The following is a 16,998-nucleotide window of genomic DNA, read 5'->3' as shown; positions in this document are numbered from 1 at the left end:
ATCTCAATAAAAGAGTATCTGTTCTTATCAGTTTAATATCTGATACGTCCCCTATCAGGGGACCATATATTAAATTGATTTTTGGAATCGGGAGATGGAACAGGGGCTTGCTCCGTCCACTCCACGCATCGGCCCGGTATTGCAGTACCTCCGGGAACGGTGCACACCTTTCTCTAACGTTGGTCAAAGTCAGATCTGGATCTCTCCTGTGAGCATTTTGTCTACCCCTGCTGGAGGGAGAGTGCCAGTGTTGATGCAAGTTTTCCCGCCGTTTTACTTCTTTTTTTTTTCTTTCTCTCTTTCTTTCTTTCTCTCTTTCTTTCTCTCTTTCTCTCTTTCTTTCTCTCTTTCTTTCTTGCTGTCTTTCTTTCTTTTATTCACATGTGGTGATGATGTAGACAGCAGCAGGTTGTTTCCTAGGAGCATGCAGCTAACCAGACAAGTGTGGTGGAACATGTCCCTATGCCTGGACCTTCTTAGCAAGCCAGCCAGCCAGCGAGGCACAGTTGTAGTTACCCAAGGCACCTTGCACAGCATAGCAGCTTGGCATGACTATTTGTAAAATGCACTCCGCCAGTTTATGTTTTGTTTTTGGTGTTATGTGTGTGTTTTTGCTTTGTTTTGTTTTCTCCTGCTTAAATTGCACATTTCCCCTCTGGAAGCAGCAGCCCGTGTTTTGGGGGTCTGCTTGTGCTTGAAATTTTGCACCCACCTTTGAATCCCCCTGTGCCGTCCGGGCTGGGGGGCCCCGGGCAAGGGCCAAGTCGCCATCGCTTCTCGGCCTTTTGGCTAAGATCAAGTGTAGTATCTGTTCTTATCAGTTTAATATCTGATACGTCCCCTATCAGGGGACCATATATTAAATTGATTTTTGGAATCGGGAGATGGAACAGGGGCTTGCTCCGTCCACTCCACGCATCGGCCCGGTATTGCAGTACCTCCGGGAACGGTGCACACCTTTCTCTAACGTTGGTCAAAGTCAGATCTGGATCTCTCCTGTGAGCATTTTGTCTACCCCTGCTGGAGGGAGAGTGCCAGTGTTGATGCAAGTTTTCCCGCCGTTTTACTTCTTTTTTTTTTCTTTCTCTCTCTCTTTCTTTCTTTCTTTCTTTCTTTCTCTCTTTCTCTCTTTCTTTCTCTCTTTCTTTCTTGCTGTCTTTCTTTCTTTTATTCACATGTGGTGATGATGTAGACAGCAGCAGTTTGTTTCCTGGGAGCATGCAGCTAACCAGACAAGTGTGGTGGAACATGTCCCTATGCCAGGACCTTCTTAGCAAGCCAGCCAGCCAGCGAGGCACAGTTGTAGTTACCCAAGGCACCTTGCACAGCATAGCAGCTTGGCATGACTATTTGTAAGACGCACTCCGCCAGTTTATGTTTTGTTTTTGGTGTTATGTGTGTGTTTTTGCTTTGTTTTGTTTTCTCCTGCTTAAATTGCACATTTCCCCTCTGGAAGCAGCAGCCCGTTTTTTTGGGGTCTGCTTGTGCTTGAAATTTTGCACCCACCTTTGAATCCCCCTGTGCCGTCCGGGCTGGGGGGCCCCGGGCAAGGGCCAAGTCGCCATCGCTTCTCGGCCTTTTGGCTAAGATCAAGTGTAGTATCTGTTCTTATCAGTTTAATATCTGATACGTCCCCTATCATTGGACCATATATTAAATTGATTTTTGGAATCGGGAGATGGAACAGGGGCTTGCTCCGTCCACTCCACGCATCGGCCCGGTATTGCAGTACCTCCGGGAACGGTGCACACCTTTCTCTAACGTTGGTCAAAGTCAGATCTGGATCTCTCCTGTGAGCATTTTGTCTACCCCTGCTGGAGGGAGAGTGCCAGTGTTGATGCAAGTTTTCCCGCCGTTTTACTTCTTTTTTTTTCTTTCTCTCTTTCTTTCTTTCTTTTTCTTTCTCTCTTTCTTTCTTGCTGTCTTTCTTTCTTTTATTCACATGTGGTGATGATGTAGACAGCAGCAGTTTGTTTCCTGGGAGCATGCAGCTAACCAGACAAGTGTGGTGGAACATGTCCCTATGCCAGGTCCTTCTTAGCCAGCCATATACTCTGGCTTCTCTTCAGTTCGAATAAATCTTACTAAGACTAAGGTTTAGAGGGTAGTGGCATTGCCCGCTCCCTCCGAGGGTCTGTGAGAGGTTTGTTCGGGTGAGGAGGAACAGAATTTTTTTTATTTTTGACTGGCTTTCTTCAGCTCGGCAACTTTTTGGAAGACTAATGCTCAGTCTGGTTTTGGCTTGCCCAATCCAGGCCGAGGGTCTTTCAAGATTTTGTTGACTGTTGAGAGCAGTTTTTTCTTTTTCAGGCGGTTCCCGTTTTTTTCTTTTTCAGGCGGTTCCGGCTTTTCCAGACGTTCCTGGAGTTAGAGAGAAGGAGGACCTACCATCCAGACGACCTTTGAGGACCCTTTGATGACCTAGACGACCTCATCCCCAGCCCTTGATTGTAATCGAGATCCAGACCGAGAGAGCAGCAGGCGCCCAGCAGAGGGCGCCATCTGGGAGGAGCAGAGGGCGGCCCCGGACCCCGAGGAGGCGTCACAGCCACGATTCTTCCTACGTGGTCTCGGTGCCAAGCAGCGCCCCCTACTCCGCCAGGGAAGGACACCGTTCACCTGGGGAGGGGGTCCCTCTTGCGAGGCGACCATCTCCTCAGGGACTAAAGTAATAGTTCCTTCAACTGCCCAGATTTGCTGCTTACGTTGTCTCTTTTCCGTAGAGAGAGACAACCCGGACGTCCAGAGGCTTCTCCCACCCCAATCGGAGGAGCCAGCTGAAGGATGGCGTTCCGGCCAACCCAGGAAACCAGGAGGCACAATGCGGTGCGCTTCACAAGAAACAAGCAAGATGAAACGGAACCAGGACTGACGAGACTGGAGTTCAGCCGGACCATTCTTCAGAGGGGTATGGGTTTTTCCCCTTCTGACTTGAATTGTTTGGTGAAATTGCCAGGGCTTAAGGAAGTGTTTGAGGTCAGTTTTAGGAACCCCCAAAAGTTACAAGAAATGTGGTCCTTTTGGGGGGAGAATAAATATCTCGCTCCATACAAAGAATTTTGTGTGGATGCACTGACAGACAGAGAAATGAAAGTTGTTACTGTCCAATTTTTCAATGAGGCTGTTAGCGACTATGATATTACAACATGGCTTAACCGCTATGGGAGGGTGTCATCAGAAGGGAGGAAAATTACAGATGAAGATGGGGTTTGGACAGGAGCCAGAAAGTGGCTGGTACGCCTTAATGTTGATCCATCGGGCATTGGAGGCGTCCGCCACATTCCAAACTCCATAGTGTTAGGGCCCAACAGAGGGCTGGTATTCTATAATGGGATGCCAAAACTCTGCAGGAAATGTGGGGAATTAGGACACCTGGCGGCCGCGTGTACTGTAGTCAAGTGCAGGAACTGCGGCGCCCCCCACGAGACCAGCCACTGCAGAGAAGAGAGGCAGTGCAATTTGTGTGGAAAGAAGGGGCACCTGTTTAAGGACTGCCCCTCTTCCTATGCCAACATGGCCAGAGCCAGCAAGGCAAACATGAACAAGCCTAGGCCTGAGCAGGAAGAGGGAGCAAGTAACAAAGATCAGTCCACATCACCACCAACAGTATCCAAGACCCAGACTCCAGCACCACCATCATCACCAGCACCCCCTCACCCCCCCGCCCCCGAGACATGTCCCGTTTTACGAGGACCCCTTCCCCCAGCCCAGAGAGAGAGTACAACAGCCACTCCACTAGCTCCTCCAGTAGCTCCTCTGATGCAGAACACGAGTCAGGGAGGGAGCCCGGACCCAGCAGCGGCCCCCCCCTGAGTAGGGCCCTCTCAGCGCCAGCACTCCCCCTCGGCTCTCGTTATGACGCCATAAGGATTGAGTCCGTGGGGGAGGAAAGCAAAAGCGACAGTGAAAGTGAGAGTGAGAAGGAGGGGAAGGGAGTGAAGAACCAGCAGAGGGTGGGGAAAAGAAAGGGTAGAGACGAGGGGGGGAAAAGAAAGAAGATCAGGATCAAAGACAGCAAGTTGCAGGTGGCCCCCATAGATCCAAAACCAGCTAATGTCCACACAAAGTCCCCAGTCTTGCCCTCGCAGGCAGAGACGGAGGCGAGTGGGACGGCTACACTGCCGCCTAGTGGGCAGGTAGCAGCCAGCCAGGGCATCCCCAGCCAGCCTTCCCAGTCGTTGGCACAAACCCTAGCACACCTTGCAGAAGAGGTGTTCACTAATGCACCGAGGGAGAGGTCGGGGTCAACACCTTCCCTGACCAGCAGTACCTCTGTAGCAATGACCCTCTTCAAGCGAAGGGCCTCCCTTCAAAGCATCCTTGACCCCCTCCCTTGTATGGGCAAAACCAGGGGCCCCCTAGAGGTCCTCCTAGATACAGCACTGGAGGACATGGGAATACCCCTGGACGCGGTAAGCCAGAAGTCTGCTAACAGCTCCAATTCAACAGACGGTAACAGCCAAAGAATGCTGTCTGTCATAACCCCCCCCCCAGGACAAAGCTGACCCACACGTTCCGAGGGGCCCTGAGCAAGTTCCACCAGACTTACCTTGTGGGGAGTTGAATAGCCCCAACAACTCCACGTACTGTGCATATAAAGACGGTGCCTTCTTGGACGAGGCAGCAGTGAGTACCTTCTCAGGGGTGATGGGAGTTGCAAATAAGCCCAAGCCCCCTCGAAGCAAGCGTAGAGCTAAGAGTAGGAAGAGTGTCCCGACCTCCCAATCATAGTCGCTATGGGGTGGACGCAGCGACTCCTTTTCTTGTTAGCTACCCTGATGGCCCTGATATGTGTGTCTGTTAATGTCAGGAGCATCAGGGAGACACAAAAAAGATTTGATGTACTAAACTATCTAGCTAACTTGAAAGCAGATCTCATCTTTCTGCAGGAGTGTGGTATTTCGTCGAGCCCTGATTATAGGGACCTGAAGGAGAGTTGGACCCTGGGGGACTCCTTCTGGTCGGGCTCCAACATAGCCAGAGCTGACGGAGTAGGTATCCTGTTTAAAAACCCATTTATTACCTCCCGCAGCAGCAGGGAGGTAGAACCTGGTAGAATTCTGAGCGTGGATGTGACATACAACAACACTCCCCTCAGACTGGTCAATGTCTATGCACCCACTAACCAAAACGAAAGAGTTCATTTTTTTCCACAGCTGCGTCCACTCCTGCTGGGGAACGTACCCGTCATCGTGTCAGGTGACTTCAATTGTGCTCTGAGGGACGTAGACCGGAGCAGGCCACGCAACGACCGCTCTAGTAGAGTTTTGTCCTCCGTAATATTTGATTTCTCCCTGTGTGATGCAGGTAAGGACCTGGTGCCTCCCTTTACCTGGGTGAGCTCATCTGGGACCTCCTTCTCCCGTATAGATCTCGTCCTGCATACCAGCTCCCTTACGAAGACGGCAGTAGACACCCAGGCCGTCTTCTTCTCTGACCATAGGCTCCTGCAGGTAACATTGCAGGTCCCTCAGACCTCCCAGATGGGGTCAGGGGTTTGGAAATTAAACACCTCCTTACTCGATGACCCCTCCATAGCTGCAGCCTATAAGAGCAGGCTTGTTGAGTGGACCACTTTGCGTGACCTATTCAACTCCCCTATAGAGTGGTGGGAGATGGTCAAAATCAGAACTAAGGGTTATTTCATAGCAGCAGGCAAGAGGAAAGCAAAAGAAAGGAGGGCCAAATATAAACACCTGAATGCTGCCCTCCAGCGTCTGAGCCTGCTTCAGCTTCGGGGGTTCCCTGTAAGCGACGAGATAGACCAGACCAAGCTAGATCTTTCAGTGCTTTGTAGGGAGGAACAACGAAAGGTCATGCACAATGCAAAAGTGCAAAAAATGGAGGAAGACGAAAAGTGTACTCGCTTCTTCTTCCAGAAAACGAGGGAGAAGCGGCACTTGATGTCCTCCATGCTCGACAGCAGGGGGAGGATAGTAGAGGATAGTGAGGGAGTGAAAAAAGTGGTAGAGAACTTCTATAGGGACCTGTATACAATCAAAGCTACAGATGACTCCCTGATAGAGTGGTTCCTGAGCCAGTTGGAGCCTGACTCAGTGCGGGACGACGAGGAGGAGGAGAAGGACCCAGAACTCACGCTGGAGGAGCTCACCCAGGCGGTTAAGACCATGAACACCGGTAAGACGCCAGGTCCAGATGGCATCCCGGGTGAGTATTACCATCTTTTTTGGGACACGCTAAAAGTCCATTTAGCGGAGGTCTACAGAGCGGTCTACAGGGAGAAGCGGTTGGGCCCTTCTATGCGGGAGAGTGTAATTACTCTCCTTCATAAGAAAGGGGAAGTTAAAGATCTACGGAATTGGCGCCCAATCAGCCTCCTTTGCGTGGATTACAAGATACTAGCCAAAGCTCTGATGCTCCGGCTACAAGTACACCTCCCTTTGGTCATTGGCCCCGACCAGGCTTGTGGCATCCCAGGGAGGTCCATCACGGATATTTTAATGTTAACAAGGGACATTCTGGCTTATTCTAGAGAACGGAACCATCCCCTCTGCCTGTTCAACCTTGACCAGGAGAAGGCGTTCGATAGGGTAAGCCATGAATATATGTACAAAGTGATGGACCAGATGAAATTCGCTCCTGGACTTAGGGAGTGGGTTAAAACCATATATACAAACATTAGTACCCGAGTCTTGGTGAACAGGCACCTGACTGGTAAAATATCTATCCAGTCAGGGGTCAGACAGGGTTGCCCACTATCCCCACTGCTATATGTCGTGTGCATTGAACCCCTCCTGCAGGCAATTCGTAGGGATACCAATATAACTGGTTTCCAGCTGCCTGGATCCAACGGGGTCCAGGTCAAAACAACAGCATATATGGACGATGTGTCACTCATTTGCACCAACACATCGTCGGTACCTCGGATTAGTAATATCCTTGAGAAGTACTGCACGGCGACCGGGGCAGTGATTAATAAGTCCAAGAGCGAAGTCTACGTGTCTAAAAATTGGCAGGTAGATAGGGAACTGTCGGACATGTACCCTGTCAAAAAGGACAAAATCAAGATTCTGGGCCTCATTTTCGAGAACAATAGCTCGGGGGCCCAGAGCTGGACGGCGGCCATTAACCAGGTCCGTAAAAAGATTGGCGGATGGAGCACAAGATCCTTATCAATGACGGGTAGAGTATTAATAACCAAGTCTATACTGTTCCCCATCCTCTCTTATGTAGGAAAAATCTTTCCCCCAGACAGGACCACCAAAAAAGTGGTGGACCGCATTATCCACCGCTTTATCTGGGGCAGCAAGATGGAGAGGGTAAAGCGAGCCACCCTGAGTAAAGCCGACAAGAAGGGAGGTAAGGGGGTCCCGGACGTTGTGCAGCTCACCCGAGTGCAGGGGCTCACGCAAACTATCAAGAACATCCAGGCCCTGGACAGGAAGGTATGTTACATGAATCGTTTCTATTTTGCCACCTGTCTCAGGGCCTTGGGCCTCTGCACTATTGATAACACCGTGCCGTACTCCTGGGACCCCCCATTGTATTATAGAACCTTAAGGGACACTATATATAAATTGGGCTTAGATAAAGCAAAATTGGCATCCTGGGAATACAAGGCTGTAACTAAATATCTTGCCGGTTCCCAGGAAATTGAAAAAGTAGCTACTTTCTCCCTCACCCAAAGCCAAAAAATCTGGGAGAATGTGTCTCACAGCTGCCTCAGTAATGTCCAGAAGGATATAGCATGGAACACCGTCCACAGTGCACTCCCCACTCGAGCGTTCATGTTCAGGAGGGGACTAGCCCAAGTAGAAACATGCCCCTATGCAAAGTGCCGCAAGAGAGAAACACCAGCCCATATCTTCTGGGAGTGTGATGTGGCTGGCAGTGTCTGGCTCTCTGTCTCTGTCTTCCTAAACAGGTTTGCTGACACGGCCAAGATGACCGCTGAGACTGTGCTCTATGGGCCTGCGGGAGGAATCGATACCAGCACAGCTAAGTGCGTTTGGCGTGTCATCAATGTTGTCAAGCAGATCCTGTGGGAAGGCCGTAACGTCTGTGTCTATCACAAGCAGGAGCTAGACACTATCACCACGACCAGAAGGGCACAAACTCTTATCAAGGACTTTGTAATTCTGGACATCCGGACCCTCGGGAAGGACAAGGCCTGCGCGGAGTGGAGGATCGCCGGACTTCAGGACGTGAAGATGGAATAAAGGAAAAAACTGGAACCGCTAGCTCCTAGGAGCGGGACTACGGGGCACCGCTAAGCCTTTTATTTATTTTGTCATGCCAGCATTCCGCCCTTTTTAGCTGGCATGACCGTTTTTTCAACGGTGCCCTGGTTTTATGTAGTCTTTTTGTTTCAGTTTTATGGACTTTTATTTGATTTACGTTGAATGTTTTATTTGATTTTGTTTTGTTTTGTTTTATGTATCTTTAAGATTTTTAATGTAAACTATTAAAAGTTACATTTTAAGTGTTTTAAAATTTTAGAATTTTAACTCACTGTTCTATACACTGTCCCTTTTCCCCTGTCCCTGTTTTAGATCTAGTTTTATGTTCACTTTTGAACTTTTTTAGAGAGCACTCCCCGGCCCTCACAAGCACTGGTTTTTTATAGATGGTTCTTTTTTTCCAGTCACTTTTAAAACAGCACAGGTTTTTTTCATGTTGATTTTAATCTGTGTCTGTTTTAACCATGTACAAAGCACAATTGTCTTGGTGTTTTTAAATGTATTTTAAATGCTTTTAAAACAAAATGTATGTCTGTATGCATGAATGTCATCTTTAAAAGAAATGTAAAATGAATGAAAAAACGAATGGGTGTAAATGTAAAAAATGTAAAATCTCAATAAAAGAGTATCTGTTCTTATCAGTTTAATATCTGATACGTCCCCTATCAGGGGACCATATATTAAATTGATTTTTGGAATCGGGAGATGGAACAGGGGCTTGCTCCGTCCACTCCACGCATCGGCCCGGTATTGCAGTACCTCCGGGAACGGTGCACACCTTTCTCTAACGTTGGTCAAAGTCAGATCTGGATCTCTCCTGTGAGCATTTTGTCTACCCCTGCTGGAGGGAGAGTGCCAGTGTTGATGCAAGTTTTCCCGCCGTTTTACTTCTTTTTTTTCTTTCTCTCTTTCTTTCTTTCTCTTTCTTTCTCTCTTTCTTTCTTGCTGTCTTTCTTTCTTTTATTCACATGTGATGATGATGTAGACAGCAGCAGTTTGTTTCCTGGGAGCATGCAGCTAACCAGACAAGTGTGGTGGAACATGTCCCTATGCCAGGTCCTTCTTAGCCAGCCATATACTCTGGCTTCTCTTCAGTTCGAATAAATCTTTCTAAGACTAAGGCTTAGAGGGTAGTGGCATTGCCCGCTCCCTCCGAGGGTCTGTGAGAGGTTTGTTCGGGTGAGGAGGAACAGAATTTTTTTTATTTTTGACTGGCTTTCTTCAGCTCGGCAACTTTTTGGAAGACTAATGCTCAGTCTGGTTTTGGCTTGCCCAATCCAGGCCGAGGGTCTTTCAAGATTTTGTTGACTGTTGAGAGCAGTTTTTTCTTTTTCAGGCGGTTCCCGTTTTTTTCTTTTTCAGGCGGTTCCGGCTTTTCCAGACGTTCCTGGAGTTAGAGAGAAGGAGGACCTACCATCCAGACGACCTTTGAGGACCCTTTGATGACCTAGACGACCTCATCCCCAGCCCTTGATTGTAATCGAGATCCAGACCGAGAGAGCAGCAGGCGCCCAGCAGAGGGCGCCATCTGGGAGGAGCAGAGGGCGGCCCCGGACCCCGAGGAGGCGTCACAGCCACGATTCTTCCTACGTGGTCTCGGTGCCAAGCAGCGCCCCCTACTCCGCCAGGGAAGGACACCGTTCACCTGGGGAGGGGGTCCCTCTTGAGAGGCGACCATCTCCTCAGGGACTAAAGTAATAGTTCCTTCAACTGCCCAGATTTGCTGCTTACGTTGTCTCTTTTCCGTAGAGAGAGACAACCCGGACGTCCAGAGGCTTCTCCCACCCCAATCGGAGGAGCCAGCTGAAGGATGGCGTTCTGGCCAACCCAGGAAACCAGGAGGCACAATGCGGTGCGCTTCACAAGAAACAAGCAAGATGAAACGGAACCAGGACTGACGAGACTGGAGTTCAGCCGGACCATTCTTCAGAGGGGTATGGGTTTTTCCCCTTCTGACTTGAATTGTTTGGTGAAATTGCCAGGGCTTAAGGAAGTGTTTGAGGTCAGTTTTAGGAACCCCCAAAAGTTACAAGAAATGTGGTCCTTTTGGGGGGAGAATAAATATCTCGCTCCATACAAAGAATTTTGTGTGGATGCACTGACAGACAGAGAAATGAAAGTTGTTACTGTCCAATTTTTCAATGAGGCTGTTAGCGACTATGATATTACAACATGGCTTAACCGCTATGGGAGGGTGTCATCAGAAGGGAGGAAAATTACAGACGAAGATGGGGTTTGGACAGGAGCCAGAAAGTGGCTGGTACGCCTTAATGTTGATCCATCGGGCATTGGAGGCGTCCGCCACATTCCAAACTCCATAGTGTTAGGGCCCAACAGAGGGCTGGTATTCTATAATGGGATGCCAAAACTCTGCAGGAAATGTGGGGAATTAGGACACCTGACGGCCGCGTGTACTGTAGTCAAGTGCAGGAACTGCGGCGCCCCCCACGAGACCAGCCACTGCAGAGAAGAGAGGCAGTGCAATTTGTGTGGAAAGAAGGGGCACCTGTTTAAGGACTGCCCCTCTTCCTATGCCAACATGGCCAGAGCCAGCAAGGCAAACATGAACAAGCCTAGGCCTGAGCAGGAAGAGGGAGCAAGTAACAAAGATCAGTCCACATCACCACCAACAGAATCCAAGACCCAGACTCCAGCACCACCATCATCACCAGCACCCCCTCACCCCCCCGCCCCCGAGACATGTCCCGTTTTACGAGGACCCCTTCCCCCAGCCCAGAGAGAGAGTACAACAGCCACTCCACTAGCTCCTCCAGTAGCTCCTCTGATGCAGAACACGAGTCAGGGAGGGAGCCCGGACCCAGCAGCGGCCCCCCCCTGAGTAGGGCCCTCTCAGCGCCAGCACTCCCCCTCGGCTCTCGTTATGACGCCATAAGGATTGAGTCCGTGGGGGAGGAAAGCGAAAGCGACAGTGAAAGTGAGAGTGAGAAGGAGGGGAAGGGAGTGAAGAACCAGCAGAGGGTGGGGAAAAGAAAGGGTAGAGACGAGGGGGGGAAAAGAAAGAAGATCAGGATCAAAGACAGCAAGTTGCAGGTGGCCCCCATAGATCCAAAACCAGCTAATGTCCACACAAAGTCCCCAGTCTTGCCCTCGCAGGCAGAGACGGAGGCGAGTGGGACGGCTACACTGCCGCCTAGTGGGCAGGTAGCAGCCAGCCAGGGCATCCCCAGCCAGCCTTCCCAGTCGTTGGCACAAACCCTAGCACACCTCGCAGAAGAGGTGTTCACTAATGCACCGAGGGAGAGGTCGGGGTCAACACCTTCCCTGACCAGCAGTACCTCGGTAGCAATGACCCTCTTCAAGCGAAGGGCCTCCCTTCAAAGCATCCTTGACCCCCTCCCTTGTATGGGCAAAACCAGGGGCCCCCTAGAGGTCCTCCTAGATACAGCACTGGAGGACATGGGAATACCCCTGGACGCGGTAAGCCAGAAGTCTGCTAACAGCTCCAATTCAACAGACGGTAACAGCCAAAGAATGCTGTCTGTCATAACCCCCCCCCAGGACAAAGCTGACCCACACGTTCCGAGGGGCCCTGAGCAAGTTCCACCAGACTTACCTTGTGGGGAGTTGAATAGCCCCAACAACTCCACGTACTGTGCATATAAAGACGGTGCCTTCTTGGACGAGGCAGCAGTGAGTACCTTCTCAGGGGTGATGGGAGTTGCAAATAAGCCCAAGCCCCCTCGAAGCAAGCGTAGAGCTAAGAGTAGGAAGAGTGTCCCGACCTCCCAATCATAGTCGCTATGGGGTGGACGCAGCGACTCCTTTTCTTGTTAGCTACCCTGATGGCCCTGATATGTGTGTCTGTTAATGTCAGGAGCATCAGGGAGACACAAAAAAGATTTGATGTACTAAACTATCTAGCTAACTTGAAAGCAGATCTCATCTTTCTGCAGGAGTGTGGTATTTCGTCGAGCCCTGATTATAGGGACCTGAAGGAGAGTTGGACCCTGGGGGACTCCTTCTGGTCGGGCTCCAACATAGCCAGAGCCGACGGAGTAGGTATCCTGTTTAAAAACCCATTTATTACCTCCCGCAGCAGCAGGGAGGTAGAACCTGGTAGAATTCTGAGCGTGGATGTGACATACAACAACACTCCCCTCAGACTGGTCAATGTCTACGCACCCACTAACCAAAACGAAAGAGTTCAATTTTTTCCACAGCTGCGTCCACTCCTGCTGGGGAACGTACCCGTCATCGTGTCAGGTGACTTCAATTGTGCTCTGAGGGACGTAGACCGGAGCAGGCCACGCAACGACCGCTCTAGTAGAGTTTTGTCCTCCGTAATATCTGATTTCTCCCTGTGTGATGCAGGTAAGGACCTGGTGCCTCCCTTTACCTGGGTGAGCTCATCTGGGACCTCCTTCTCCCGTATAGATCTCGTCCTGCATACCAGCTCCCTTACGAAGACGGCAGTAGACACCCAGGCCGTCTTCTTCTCTGACCATAGGCTCCTGCAGGTAACATTGCAGGTCCCTCAGACCTCCCAGATGGGGTCAGGGGTTTGGAAATTAAACACCTCCTTACTCGATGACCCCTCCATAGCTGCAGCCTATAAGAGCAGGCTTGTTGAGTGGACCACTTTGCGTGACCTATTCAACTCCCCTATAGAGTGGTGGGAGATGGTCAAAATCAGAACTAAGGGTTATTTCATAGCAGCAGGCAAGAGGAAAGCAAAAGAAAGGAGGGCCAAATATAAACACCTGAATGCTGCCCTCCAGCATCTGAGCCTGCTTCAGCTTCGGGGGTTCCCTGTAAGCGACGAGATAGCCCAGACCAAGCTAGATCTTTCAGTGCTTTGTAGGGAGGAACAACGAAAGGTCATGCACAATGCAAAAGTGCAAAAAATGGAGGAAGACGAAAAGTGTACTCGCTTCTTCTTCCAGAAAACGAGGGAGAAGCGGCACTTGATGTCCTCCATGCTCGACAGCAGGGGGAGGATAGTAGAGGATAGTGAGGGAGTGAAAAAAGTGGTAGAGAACTTCTATAGGGACCTATATAACATCAAAGCTACAGATGACACCCTGATAGAGTGGTTCCTGAGCCAGTTGGAGCCTGACTCAGTGCGGGACGACGAGGAGGAGGAGAAGGACCCAGAACTCACGCTGGAGGAGCTCACCCAGGCGGTTAAGACCATGAACACCGGTAAGACGCCAGGTCCAGATGGCATCCCGGGTGAGTATTACCATCTTTTTTGGGACATGCTAAAAGTCCATTTAGCGGAGGTCTACAGAGCGGTCTACAGGGAGAAGCGGTTGGGCCCTTCTATGCGGGAGAGTGTAATTACTCTCCTTCATAAGAAAGGGGAAGTTAAAGATCTACGGAATTGGCGCCCAATCAGCCTCCTTTGCGTGGATTACAAGATACTAGCCAAAGCTCTGATGCTCCGGCTACAAGTACACCTCCCTTTGGTCATTGGCCCCGACCAGGCTTGTGGCGTCCCAGGGAGGTCCATCACGGATATTTTAATGTTAACAAGGGACATTCTGGCTTATTCTAGAGAACGGAACCATCCCCTCTGCCTGTTCAACCTTGACCAGGAGAAGGCGTTCGATAGGGTAAGCCATGAATATATGTACAAAGTGATGGACCAGATGAAATTCGCTCCTGGACTTAGGGAGTGGGTTAAAACCATATATACAAACATTAGTACCCGAGTCTTGGTGAACAGGCACCTGACTGGTAAAATATCTATCCAGTCAGGGGTCAGACAGGGTTGCCCACTATCCCCACTGCTATATGTCGTGTGCATTGAACCCCTCCTGCAGGCAATTCGTAGGGATACCAATATAACTGGTTTCCAGCTGCCTGGATCCAACGGGGTCCAGGTCAAAACAACAGCATATATGGACGATGTGTCACTCATTTGCACCAACACATCGTCGGTACCTCGGATTAGTAATATCCTTGAGAAGTACTGCACGGCGACCGGGGCAGTGATTAATAAGTCCAAGAGCGAAGTCTACGTGTCTAAAAATTGGCAGGTAGATAGGGAACTGTCGGACATGTACTCTGTCAAAAAGGACAAAATCAAGATTCTGGGCCTCATTTTCGAGAACAATAGCTCGGGGGCCCAGAGCTGGACGGCGGCCATTAACCAGGTCCGTAAAAAGATTGGCGGATGGAGCACAAGATCCTTAACAATGACGGGTAGAGTATTAATAACCAAGTCTATACTGTTCCCCATCCTCTCTTATGTAGGAAAAATCTTTCCCCCAGACAGGACCACCAAAAAAGTGGTGGACCGCATTATCCACCGCTTTATCTGGGGCAGCAAGATGGAGAGGGTAAAGCGAGCCACCCTGAGTAAAGCCGACAAGAAGGGAGGTAAGGGGGTCCCGGACGTTGTGCAGCTCACCCGAGTGCAGGGGCTCACGCAAACTATCAAGAACATCCAGGCCCTGGACAGGAAGGTATGTTACATGAATCGTTTCTATTTTGCCACCTGTCTCAGGGCCTTGGGCCTCTGCACTATTGATAACACCGTGCCGTACTCCTGGGACCCCCCATTGTATTATAGAACCTTAAGGGACACTATATATAAATTGGGCTTAGATAAAGCAAAATTGGCCTCCTGGGAATACAAGGCTGTAACTAAATATCTTGCCGGTTCCCAGGAAATTGAAAAAGTAGCTACTTTCTCCCTCACCCAAAGCCAAAAAATCTGGGAGAATGTGTCTCACAGCTGCCTCAGTAATGTCCAGAAGGATATAGCATGGAACACCGTCCACAGTGCACTCCCCACTCGAGCGTTCATGTTCAGGAGGGGACTAGCCCAAGTAGAAACATGCCCCTATGCAAAGTGCCGCAAGAGAGAAACACCAGCCCATATCTTCTGGGAGTGTGATGTGGCTGGCAGTGTCTGGCTCTCTGTCTCTGTCTTCCTAAACAGGTTTGCTGACACGGCCAAGATGACCGCTGAGACTGTGCTCTATGGGCCTGCGGGAGGAATCGATACCAGCACAGCTAAGTGCGTTTGGCGTGTCATCAATGTTGTCAAGCAGATCCTGTGGGAAGGCCGTAACGTCTGTGTCTATCACAAGCAGGAGCTAGACACTATCACCACGACCAGAAGGGCACAAACTCTTATCAAGGACTTTGTAATTCTGGACATCCGGACCCTCGGGAAGGACAAGGCCTGCGCGGAGTGGAGGATCGCCGGACTTCAGGACGTGAAGATGGAATAAAGGAAAAAACTGGAACCGCTAGCTCCTAGGAGCGGGACTACGGGGCACCGCTAAGCCTTTTATTTATTTTGTCATGCCAGCATTCCGCCCTTTTTAGCTGGCATGACCGTTTTTTCAACGGTGCCCTGGTTTTATGTAGTCTTTTTGTTTCAGTTTTATGGACTTTTATTTGATTTACGTTGAATGTTTTATTTGATTTTGTTTTGTTTTGTTTTATGTATCTTTAAGATTTTTAATGTAAACTATTAAAAGTTACATTTTAAGTGTTTTAAAATTTTAGAATTTTAACTCACTGTTCTATACACTGTCCCTTTTCCCCTGTCCCTGTTTTAGATCTAGGTTTATGTTCACTTTTGAACTTTTTTAGAGAGCACTCCCCGGCCCTCACAAGCACTGGTTTTTTATAGATGGTTCTTTTTTTCCAGTCACTTTTAAAACAGCACAGGTTTTTTTCATGTTGATTTTAATCTGTGTCTGTTTTAACCATGTACAAAGCACAATTGTCTTGGTGTTTTTAAATGTATTTTAAATGCTTTTAAAACAAAATGTATGTCTGTATGCATGAATGTCATCTTTAAAAGAAATGTAAAATGAATGAAAAAACGAATGGGTGTAAATGTAAAAAATGTAAAATCTCAATAAAAGAGTATCTGTTCTTATCAGTTTAATATCTGATACGTCCCCTATCAGGGGACCATATATTAAATTGATTTTTGGAATCGGGAGATGGCACAGGGGCTTGCTCCGTCCACTCCACGCATCGGCCCGGTATTGCAGTACCTCCGGGAACGGTGCACACCTTTCTCTAACGTTGGTCAAAGTCAGATCTGGATCTCTCCTGTGAGCATTTTGTCTACCCCTGCTGGAGGGAGAGTGCCAGTGTTGATGCAAGTTTTCCCGCCGTTTTACTTCTTTTTTTTTTCTTTCTCTCTTTCTTTCTTTCTCTCTTTCTTTCTCTCTTTCTCTCTTTCTTTCTCTCTTTCTTTCTTGCTGTCTTTCTTTCTTTTATTCACATGTGGTGATGATGTAGACAGCAGCAGGTTGTTTCCTAGGAGCATGCAGCTAACCAGACAAGTGTGGTGGAACATGTCCCTATGCCAGGACCTTCTTAGCAAGCCAGCCAGCCAGCGAGGCACAGTTGTAGTTACCCAAGGCACCTTGCACAGCATAGCAGCTTGGCATGACTATTTGTAAAACGCACTCCGCCAGTTTATGTTTTGTTTTTGGTGTTATGTGTGTGTTTTTGCTTTGTTTTGTTTTCTCCTGCTTAAATTGCACATTTCCCCTCTGGAAGCAGCAGCCCGTGTTTTGGGGGTCTGCTTGTGCTTGAAATTTTGCACCCACCTTTGAATCCCCCTGTGCCGTCCGGGCTGGGGGGCCCCGGGCAAGGGCCAAGTCGCCATCGCTTCTCGGCCTTTTGGCTAAGATCAAGTGTAGTATCTGTTCTTATCAGTTTAATATCTGATACGTCCCCTATCAGGGGACCATATATTAAATTGATTTTTGGAATCGGGAGATGGAACAGGGGCTTGCTCCGTCCACTCCACGCATCGGCCCGGTATTGCAGTACCTCCGGGAACGGTGCACACCTT

At 49.3% G+C, this 16,998-nt stretch overlaps 3 non-coding genes and 3 pseudogenes across 3 annotated transcripts; all 6 read left to right on the top strand.

Moving 5' to 3' along the window:
- On the top strand, positions 1-170 carry LOC131738390 (U2 spliceosomal RNA; annotated as a pseudogene).
- A 599-nt stretch (positions 171-769) lies between these two features.
- Positions 770-960, top strand: LOC131739119 (U2 spliceosomal RNA). The gene has a single exon (XR_009330286.1). It is a non-coding gene; the product is annotated as a U2 spliceosomal RNA (small nuclear RNA).
- Positions 961-1,563: 603 nt separating this feature from the next.
- LOC131738338 (U2 spliceosomal RNA) lies at positions 1,564-1,754 on the top strand. Its single transcript, XR_009329902.1, has one exon. It is a non-coding gene; the product is annotated as a U2 spliceosomal RNA (small nuclear RNA).
- Positions 1,755-8,812: 7,058 nt separating this feature from the next.
- Positions 8,813-8,982, top strand: LOC131738397 (U2 spliceosomal RNA; annotated as a pseudogene).
- A 7,056-nt stretch (positions 8,983-16,038) lies between these two features.
- On the top strand, positions 16,039-16,208 carry LOC131738415 (U2 spliceosomal RNA; annotated as a pseudogene).
- Positions 16,209-16,807: 599 nt separating this feature from the next.
- LOC131739118 (U2 spliceosomal RNA) lies at positions 16,808-16,998 on the top strand. Its single transcript, XR_009330285.1, has one exon. It is a non-coding gene; the product is annotated as a U2 spliceosomal RNA (small nuclear RNA).

Source organism: Acipenser ruthenus, chromosome 10, assembly GCF_902713425.1.
Source record: "Acipenser ruthenus chromosome 10, fAciRut3.2 maternal haplotype, whole genome shotgun sequence".
Classification (NCBI taxonomy): Eukaryota; Metazoa; Chordata; class Actinopteri; order Acipenseriformes; family Acipenseridae; genus Acipenser; species Acipenser ruthenus.
This window is presented reverse-complemented; position numbering and strand designations above follow the sequence as displayed.